A 9,558-nucleotide genomic window follows, 5' to 3' on the forward strand; every position below is an offset into this window, starting at 1 on the left:
GCTCACTGTTCATCCAATCGATCGGCTTCAGTTAGCAGCAGTAGCGAAGGAATCGCTCGATCGGGTTCAGTTAACAGCCATCGATTGATCGCTCGGGTTCAGTAACACGTAGCCTGTAGTGTAATCGCTCGGGTTCAGTTAGAGCCCAACGCCTCGCTCGGGTTCGGTTAGAGCCAACGCCTCGCACACACGCGCGAATGTGTACGAGAGAAACACGCATTGCTCGGCCCCCGACCTCCCACACGGAACTCCCCAAAATTTTCCTCGCTGAGGGAGTCCCGGATTAGGGGGTGTCCGGATGGCCGGACTAAGACCTTTGGCCGGACTCCCGGACTATGAAGATACAAGATTGAAGACTCCGTCTCGTGTCTGGATGGGACTTTTCTTGGCGTGGAAGGCAAGCTTGGCGATATGATATGAAGATCTCCTCCCATTGTAACCGACTCTGTGTAACCCTAGCCCTCTCCGATGTCTATATAAACCAGAGAGTTTTAGTCCATAGGACGAACAACAATCATACCATAGGCTAGCTTCTAGGGTTTAGCCACTCCGATCTCGTGGTAGATCTACTCTTGTACTACCCATATCATCAATATTAATCAAGCAGGAGTAGGGTTTTACCTCCATCGAGAGGGCCCGAACCTGGGTAAAAACATCGTGTCCCTTGTCTCCTGTTACCATCCGCCTAGACGCACAGTTCGGGACCCCCTACCCGAGATCCACCGGTTTTGACACTGACATTGGTGCTTTCATTGAGAGTTCCTCTGTGTCGTCGCCTTTATGCCCAATGGCTTCTTCGCTCGTCAATCACGACGTGCTCTGGGATGAGACTTTTCTCCCCAGACAGATCTTCGTATTCGGCGGCTTCGCACTGCAGGCCAACTCATTTGGCCATCTGGAGCAGATTGAAAGCTACACCCCTGGCCATCAGGTCAGGTTTGGAAGCTTGAACTACACGGCTGACATCCGCGGGGACTTGAACTTCGACGGATTCGAGCCACAACCGGGCGCGCTGCACTATCACGATGGGCATGATTTAGCTCTGCCGCCAGACAACGCCCAGAGCATCGCTCAGGTGTCCGCTCCGACCATTAGCTCGGAGCCCACTGCGCTAGTCGGGGATGGACGGTTGGACACCGCCCCGGAAGCTGCAACTTCTACGGCGATAGAGCCGGATACCAGCCTAGTCCTTTGCAAGGCCCGTGACTCCAAGGTGCCGGACTCCGCTCCGGACTCCGTAAATCCCGCACCTCTTCCGATCAAGCCCGATTGGGCTCCGGTCATGGAGTTCACCACCGCGAACGTCTTTCAGCACTCGCCTTTTGGCGATATCCTGAATTCATTAAAGTCTCTCTCTTTGTCAGGAGAGCCCTGGCCGAACTACGGCCAACACGGTTGGGATGCGGACGACGAAGAAATTCGAAGCCCACCCACCACCCACTTCGTAGCCACTATCGACGATTTAACCGACATGCTCGACTTTGACTCTGAAGACATCGACGGCATGGACGCCGATGAAGGAGACGATCAAGAACCAGCACCTATAGGGAACTGGAAAGCCACCTCGTCATATGACATATACATGGTGGACACCCCTAAAGCGGGGGATGGCGAGGAAAAAACAGAGGATGATCCCTCCAAGAAGCAACCCAAGCGCCAATGTCAGTGGCGCCGCTCCAAGTCCCGCCAAAGCAAAAACGGCGATTCCGGCGCCGAAGATAACAACACGCCGGACAGTGCCAAAGACAACCCCCTCCAGCAGGATTCAGTGCAGGAGGACGAAGGAGCCAGCCCTCATGAGAGAGCGGCCGACAAAGAGGTTGAGGACGACTATTATATGCCTCCCTCCGAAGACGAGGTAAGCCTCGACGACGACGAATTCGTCGTGCCAGAGGATCCCATCAAACAAGAGCGTTTCAAACGCAGGCTTGTGGCCACGGCAAGCAGCCTCAAGAAGAAACAGCTGCTGCTTAGAGCTAACCAAGACTTGCTAGCCGACAGATGGACCGAAGTCCTGGTGGCCGAAGAGTATAAACTAGAACGCCCATCCAAGAGCTACCCAAAGCGCAGGCTGCTACCCCAACTTGAGGAGGAAGCAACTAAACCTACATCACCAGCGTATGATGCGCCCGATCGGCCACCCCGCGGCCGCGATAGAGAGGCCTTCAGGCCCTCGACCCAAGCCGCACCCTGGCACCGCTCAAAACATACCAGAGTACGGGGAGACGCAACAGACCTGTGAGACATCTTGGAGAATAAGGCAAGGCAAACAAGATCGATCTACAGATCGCACGGGCGCCCCGCTTCACGTGACGCTAGCCGTCACGCCGGACATAATAAGTACGGCCCGGCCGAATACAACAGACCAAGCTCGTCCGAGCTGCATCGTGATATAGCCCAGTACAGGGGCACCGCACACCCACTATGCTTCACAGACGAAGTAATGGATCATCAAATCCCTAAGGGCTTCAAACCCGTAAACATCAAATCATACGATGGCACAACAGATCCTGCGGTATGGATCGAGGATTATCTCCTTCATATCCACATGGCCCGTGGTGATGATCTACACGCCATCAAATACCTCCTACTCAAGCTTAAAGGACCAGCTCGACATTGGCTTAACAGCCTGCCAGCGGAGTCAATTAGTTGTTGGGAGGACCTGGAATCCGCATTCCTTGACAACTTCCAGGGCACTTATGTGCGACCACCAGACGCCGATGACCTAAGCCACATAATCCAGCAGCCAGAGGAATCGGCCAGACAATTCTGGACACGGTTCCTAACCAAGAAAAACCAAATAGTCGACTGTCCGGACGCCGAGGCCCTTGCAGCCTTCAGGCATAACATCCGAGACGAATGGCTTGCCCGGCACCTAGGACAGGAAAAGCCGAAATCTATGGCAGCCCTCACGACACTCATGACCCGCTTTTGTGCGGGAGAAGACAGCTGGCTAGCTCGTAGCAATAACATAACCAAGAGCCTCGGCAATTCGGATACCAAGGACAACAACGGCAGGTCACGTCGCAACAAGCATAAGCACCGCATTAACAGCGACAATACTGAAGATACGGCAGTCAATGCCAGACTCAGAGGCTCTAAACCCGGTCAGCGGAAGAAGCCATTCAAAAGAAACCCTCCGAGCCCATCTAGCTTAGACCGGATACTCGATCGCTCGTGCCAGATACACGGCACCCCCGAACAGCCAGCCAATCACACCAACAGGGATTGTTGGGTGTTCAAGCAAGCAGGCAAGTTAAGCGCCGAAACCAAAGACAAGGGGCTACATAGCGATGACGAGGAGGAGCCCCGGCCGCCGAACAACAAAGGACAGAAGGGATTTCCCCCGCAAGTTCGGATGGTGAACATGATATACGCAACCCACATCCCCAAAAGGGAGCGGAAGCATGCTCTCAAGGACGTCTATGCGTTGGAGCCAGTCGCCCCAAAGTTCAACCCATGGTCCTCCTGCCCGATCACCTTCGATCGAAGGGACCATCCCACCAGCATCCGTCATGGCGGATTCGCTGCATTGGTCCTAGACCCAATTATCGACGGATTTCACCTTACCAGAGTCCTAATGGACGGCGGCAGTAGCCTGAACCTGCTTTACCAGGACACAGTGCGAAAAATGGGCATCGATCCTTCAAGGATTAAACCCACAAAGACAACCTTCAAAGGCGTCATACCAGGTGTAGAGGCCAGCTGTACAGGCTCGGTTATACTCGAAGTGGTCTTTCAGATCCCCGGATAACTTTCGGAGCGAGGAGATAATCTTCGACATAGTCCCATTACGCAGCGGCTATCACACCCTGCTTGGACGAACCGCATTTGCAAAATTCAATGCGGTTCCGCACTATGCATATCTCAAGCTCAAGATGCCAGGACCTCGCGGAGTCATCACGGTAAACGGAAACACCGAATGCTCTCTCCGAACGGAGGAGCACACAGCGGCCCTGGCGGTGGAAGTACAGAGTAGCCTCTCAAGGCAGTTCTCCAAACCAGGCGTCAAACGTCCGGACAACGTCAAGCGAGCCTGAAGTAACCTACAACAAATCCGGCTGGCACGTTTCGAGCAAGCATAGTAGTGCGGCCCCAACCCCAGCCCCCGCCAAATGGCGATACTGGTACCACGCGTACATAATTACGCCTTAGAGATACCATGGGCATAAGGGGAGGGGCACAACTACGGCACGCCCAGAATGCAGCTCAACCGCACTAAGGGGCTCCCTATTTCACCATTTTCATTTTTACAAACTTTCAGGACCCAACTATTCGGAAGGCCTGTCCGGAATACACTCGCCGAACCCACGACGCAACAGCCAGGGAGAGAGCAAGCCACGTCAAACGTCCAGGTGGTCTTTATAACGAGTTTAATACCTGTTTTACTTACAATCCCGCAGCTTGCCCCTGGAGGGGAACATGTCAAATAATCCCATCTCTTGCTTATCGCACTTCTTGTATCGTTCTTCTTTCGCAGCAGCCCTTTTTTAATAAACAATATATAGCTCTTCTCTATTATTGTACATATCTATTTTTTATATACAAATATGTTCAGTCATGACATTCTGCAACCGTACACTTTGGTACGGACAAGACACCAGGGGCTTAAAACACCCCATAACATGGTGTGAGAAGACCGAACACTCTCAAGAGTGCGGCACCCCGAACTTATAGCACTATATGCATCGGCTCCGAATCATGTCTTTGGTCAATAGTTGGGTTTGCCCGGCTCCCATGTTTTGGTACCTTACGTTCCGCAATGTTGGCTAAGGTAGCGCTGGGAGAACTACTGTGATTGTGCCCCAGTTAAGCTGGGTTAACACCTCAGTAGAGAAAGCTAAAACTGACTGTCATGATAGTGCGAGAGACCGGTCGCTGTTCGCGAGGTTTTACGAGTCCTTAAAGACTTATGCCGCTTAGAGCGAGGAACCGGACTTATCCGGCCTAGGCGTGGATAGCGCCCCGAACTCGGTCTTCCGAATACTAGGGGCTTCGCCGAAATTTAAAATTATAGAATTCTATGGCTAAGTGAGAGTGATAAAGCATTATAAGTCCGACGGCCTGGTTCGTTGTGCTGAGCGCCTCCCTAGATGGACCCAAGAATGGGAACAAGAGCGCTCAGGTTTATCCCGAACACCCCAGCACTCGTGGCATGGGGATCGAAGCCGACGACTTACATCTCTCAGATTTGATAAACGGCTGCACAGAAGGTAATATTTTAAATTAACAAGCGTTGCTTAACGCATATGAACAAAGTTTCAGCGTACAGGATAAAAAATGCGAGTCTACTAAAAAATTACATATTTGGAGCATTCGTCCGCTATACGGCGAGCACCCTTCAGGACACCTTTATAATACATCTCGGGCGTACGATACTCCTTGCCCGGCGGTGGCGCGTCCGCCAAAAGCTTCTCACCGTCCAGCTTGCCCCTGTGCACCTTAGCACGGGCAAGGGCCCGACGGGCACCTTCGATACAAACGGAGCGCTTGACGACCTCCATCCACGGACACGCGTCCACCAGCCGCCGCACCAGACCGAAGTAGCTCCTAGGCATGGCTTCTCCAGAACACAGCCGAGCTATGAGGCCCTTCATGGCCTGTTCGGCCACCTTGTGGAGCTCGACCAGCTGCTTCAGCTGGTCGCTCAGGGGCACCGGATGTTCGGCCTCAGCATACTGAGACCAGAACACTTTTTCCGTCGAGCTCCCCTCTTCGGCTCGGTAGTACGTGGCGGCATCAGACACACTACGGGGCAGATCGGCGAACGCTCCTGGAGAGCTCCGGATTCGGGTAAGTAGCAGATAATTAACTTTTATATTTTTCCTTTGCATAAAGAATGCCTCACCCGCCGCTATCTTCTTCATCGCCTCGATCTCCTGAAGGGCCTTCTGGGCTTCGGCCTTGGCGGTCTTGGCACTCTCAAGAGCCAAGGCAAGCTCGGACTCTCGAGTCTTCGAGTCACGCTCCAAACTCTCGTGTTTTTCCACGAGAGCCTGTAGCTCTTGCCGCACCTCCGCCACCCGCGCCTCCTGCTTCTCTCGCTCGGTGCGCTCCAAGGCCGCACTTTTTTCGGCCTTGGAGACCGCCTCCTTCAGGGTCGCCACCTCGGTCGTGGCTCCTGCAACATTTACGTTGGTCCTGTCATTATTTGCAACCAAGTATTTCTATATACATTTACAGGCGGTACTATGTACCCTCTTTATCCTCGAGCTGCTTCTTGGCATGGCCGAGCTCGCTCTCGGACCGCTCGAGGCTTTCCTTCAATGCATTGACCTCCGCAGTCAGTGCGGCAGAGGTCAGCAGCACAGCCTGCATTCTCATATTGACACATTTCTGTTAGACTCCTGCGTATATCTTTTTAGATCCTCAGCTCGGCTTTTCTTTCCGAACGCCGAACTAAGCATCAGGGGCTACTGTCTATGCGGTAACATTTTTATATGTTTTTAACACATACCTCAAAGCCTGTTAACATGCTTGTACACGCTTCCGTCAGCCCGCTCTTGGCGGACTGAACCTTCTGGATCACCACACTCATAACAGTGCGGTGTTCCTCGTCGATGGAGGCGCCATTAAGCACCTCCAACAAATTGTCCGGCGCCTCCGAATGGACGGGGGTCGCCGGTGTCGTAGGCTTGCCCTTCTTATGAAGGCGCCGCCTGTCGGACTCTGGACCGTTGTGTTGGGGAACATTGCAGAAAACAAAAAATTTCCTACTCGTTTCACCAAGATCATCTAGGAGTTCATCTAGCAACGAGTGATTAGATGCATCTACATACCTTTGTAGATCGCGAGCGGAAGCATTCAAAAGAACGGTGATGATGTAGTCGTACTCGACGTGATCCAAATCACCGATGACCAGCGCTGAACGGACGGCACCTCCGCGTTCAACACACGTACGGGACGGGAGACGTCTCCTCCTTCTTGATCCAGCAAGGGGGAAGGAGAGGTTGATGAAGATCCAGCAGCACGACGGCGTGGTGGTGGATGCAGGGCGTCACAGCAGCAGGGCTTCGCCGAGACTACGAGGGAGAGACGTAACGGGGAAAGATGGAGGCGCCAGGGGCTGGTATCAAATCCCTCCTCTCCCCCCCACTATATATAGGGGTGCCAAGGGGGGGCGCCGGCCCTAGTAGATGGCATCTACTAGGGGGGGCGGCGGCCAAGGGGAGGTTTCCCTCCCCACCCAAGGCACCTAGGGGTGCCTTCCACCACATGGACTCTTCCATGGTGGAAACCCTAGGTGCATGGGCCTATAGGGGCTGGTGCCCTTGGCCCATCTAGGCCAAGGCGCACCCCCTACAGCCCATGTGGCCCCCCGGGACAGGTGGCCCCACCCGGTGGTCCCCCGGGACCCTTCCGGTGGTCCCGGTACAATACCGATAACCCCGAAACTTGTCCCGAAGCCTGAAATAGCACTTCCTATATATAATTCTTTACCTCCGGACCATTCCGGAACTCCTCGTGACGTCCGGGATCTCATCCGGGACTCCGAACAACATTCGGGTTTCTGCATATACATATCTTCATAACCCTAGCGTCACCGAACCTTAAGTGTGTAGACCCTACGGGTTCGGGAGACAAGCAGACATGACCGAGACGACTCTCCGGTCAATAACCAACAGCGGGATCTGGATACCCATGTTGGCTCCCACATGCTCCACGATGATCTCATCGGATGAACCACGATGTCGAGGATTTAATCAATCCCGTACGCTATTCCCTTTGTCTATCGATATGTTACTTGCCCGAGATTCGATCGTCGGTATCCCAATACCTCATTCAATCTCGTTACCGGCAAGTCACTTTACTCGTACCGTAATGCATGATCCCGTGACCAGACACTTGGTCACTCTGAGCTCATTATGATGATGCATTACCGAGTGGGCCCAGTGATACCTCTCCGTCATACGGAGTGACAAATCCCAGTCTTGATCCATGTCACCCAACAGACACTTTCGGAGATACCCGTAGTCTACCTTTATAGTCACCCAGTTACGTTGTGACGTTTGGCATACCCAAAGCACTCCTATGGTATCCGGGAGTCACATGATCTCATGGTCAAAGGAATAGATACTTGACATTAGAAAACTCTAGCAAACGAACTATACGATCTTGTGCTATGTTTAGGATTGGGTCTTGTCCATCACATCATTCTCCCAATGATGTGATCTCGTTATCAATGACATCCAGTGTCCATAGTCAGGAAACCATGACTATCTGTTGATCAACGAGCTAGTCAACTAGAGGCTCACTAGGGACATGTTGGTGTCTGTTATTCACACATGTATTACGATTTCCGGATAACACAATTATAGCATGAATAAAGACAATTATCATGAACAAGGAAATATAATAATAATGCTTTTATTATTGCCTCTAGGGCATATTTCCAACAGTCTCCCACTTGCACTAGAGTCAATAATCTAGTTACATTGTGATGAATCGAACACCCATGGAATTCTGGTGTTGATCATGTTTTGCTCTAGGGAGAGGTTTAGTCAACGGATCTGCTACATTCAGGTCCGTATGTACTTTACAAATCTCTATGTCTCCATTTTGAACATTTTCACGAATGGAGTTGAAGCGACGCTTGATGTGCCTTGTCTTCTTGTCAAACCTGGGCTCCTTGGCAAGTGCAATAGCTCCAGTGTTGTCACAGAAGAGCTTGATCGGCCCCGACGCATTGGGTATGACTCCTAGGTCGGTGATGAACTCCTTCACCCATATTGCTTCATGTGCTGCCTCCGAGGCTGCCATGTACTCCGCTTCACATGTAGATCCCGCCACGACGCTTTGCTTGCAACTGCACCAGCTTACTGCCCCACCATTCAAAATATACACGTATCCGGTTTGTGACTTAGAGTCATCCAGATCTGTGTCGAAGCTAGCGTCGACGTAACCCTTTACGACGAGCTCTTCGTCACCTCCATAAACGAGAAACATTTCCTTAGTCCTTTTCAGGTACTTCAGGATATTCTTGACCGCTGTCCAGTGTTCCTTGCCGGGATTACTTTGGTACCTTCCTACCAAACTTACGGCAAGGTTAACATCAGGTCTGGTACACAGCATGGCATACATAATAGAACCTATGGCTGAGGCATAGGGGATGACGCTCATCTGTTCTATATCTTCTGCCGTGGTCGGACATTGAGCTGAGCTCAATTTCATACCTTGTAACACAGGTAAGAACCCCTTCTTGGATTGATCCATATTGAACTTCTTCAATATCTTATCATGGTATGTGCTTTGTGAAAGACCTATGAGGCGTCTCGATCTATCTCTATAGATTTTGATGCCTAATATATAAGCGGCTTCTCCAAGGTCCTTCATTGAAAAACTTTTATTCAAGTAGGCCTTGATGCTGTCCAAGAGTTCCATATCATTTCCCATCAAAAGTATGTCATCTACATATAATATGAGAAATGCTACAGAGCTCCCACTCACTTTCTTGTAAACGCAGGCTTCTCCATAAGTCTGTGTAAACCCAAACGCTTTGATCATCTCATCAAAGCGAATGTTCCAACTCCGAGATGCTTGCACCAGCCCATAAATCGA

Source organism: Triticum aestivum, chromosome 6B, assembly GCF_018294505.1.
Source record: "Triticum aestivum cultivar Chinese Spring chromosome 6B, IWGSC CS RefSeq v2.1, whole genome shotgun sequence".
Lineage (NCBI taxonomy): Eukaryota > Viridiplantae > Streptophyta > Magnoliopsida > Poales > Poaceae > Triticum > Triticum aestivum.